Here is a 1,674-nt window from a genome sequence, read left to right on the forward strand (position 1 = left end):
TCCTGATTCTCTGCTCAGGGATGGTTCCTAGGATGCTTAGAGGACCATATGAAGTGCTGGAAATGTAATCCAGGTCAGTCATGTGCAAAATAAATGCCCTACCTGTTATACAATTGCTTAACTTTGCTATTGGTATTCGATCATGATTTCAACAGGTCATCTTACCTTTTAATTATATCTTCAGTCTTTCTTCTCAATTAAATGGGCAAGGCAGAAAATTTTATATAATAATGATAATAATTAAATAATAATAAATAGTATGCCTAATAATTATATTTTAGTGACAAGTGTTTATCCAAGACTGTACTAGTTCTCCAACCCTTGGCACAAAATTTTAAAAAGTTTTATATAATGGTTTTAACTCCATTTTTAACAAAAGCATTGTAACAAAATCTATGATGATTCTGTGTGAAATTGAGATTAATCATATATTAATTTGAGATATATTAACTACTAGAAAAATGTTTGCCATTAGCTACTTGACACAGGAATACAAAAAATATTATAACTCTTTTTTTTGGGGGGGTCACACCCGGCGGTGCTCAGGAGTTACTCCTGGCTGTCTGCTCAGAAATAGCTCCTGGCAGGCACGGGGGACCATATGGGACACCGGGATTCGAACCAACCACCTTTGGTCCTGGATCGGCTGCTTGCAAGGCAAACATCGCTGTGCTATCTCTCTGGGCCCAAAATATTATAACTCTTTAAGTAAAAAAAATCTAGGGATACCTTTTGTAAAATACTTTGTGGTTCTTCAAACAGGGTTTCCTGAAATCCTTGTAATAACTTGAATGATAGAATCATATTTTGTTCAACTCAGGTAAATATAAAAAGGCTCCTAGATACTTTGGATTTGCACCAGAGAGCTTAGTAAATTATTTTTAAGTACTGATGGCACAAATTTTTACCTTTTATATAATTTACAGAGGATCGAGTAATCCCAATTTGCATAGATATCAAATACAAATGAAAGCATTAATTTTTATAATTATATGCAGCCTTATGTTTACTGTAGAATAATTTACAATAAGTAAGAAAGATATGGTAATAATACAAATGTTTAATAAATAAATGGATGTATATAAAAGGAGGTGATATATAACATAATACACACAAACATAACAAAAATAAAATATTATTTATTCATGAGATAATATTGTCATTTTGCAATAGCATGGATAAAACCTAGAGACATTATGCTAAGTGAAAAAAGACAGGAAAAGGTAGATCCTACTTGTTATTTATTCTATCTGAAATATATATAGCAAACCATGAAACAGAGACTAGAACGATGATTACCAGAATTGGGGATGTAGGGAAATGGGATTGAGACTTGCAGATATGTTGATTGAAAATATCTTGTTAGAAGTTCTATTAATTTAATACATAGATTTGTATTATAGCTAATATTTTATTATATACTAAATGTTTCTAAAATATTAAATTTTAATTAACATTTTAGAAACACAAGTTATAGTTATATGTCATTCTATAGAGGCTGACTAAAACTCAAAGGGTAATTGCAAAAGGGTTTAAGTTATGTAACTTGGGCTGGAGTGGTGGCGGCATAAGCAGAGGGCGTTTGCCTTGCACACACTAACCTAGGATGGACCGCATTTCGATCTCCTGGCATCCAATATGGTCCCCCACGCCAGGAGCAATTTCTGAGCAGAT

This window comes from Suncus etruscus, chromosome 9 (genome assembly GCF_024139225.1).
Source record: "Suncus etruscus isolate mSunEtr1 chromosome 9, mSunEtr1.pri.cur, whole genome shotgun sequence".
NCBI lineage: Eukaryota > Metazoa > Chordata > Mammalia > Eulipotyphla > Soricidae > Suncus > Suncus etruscus.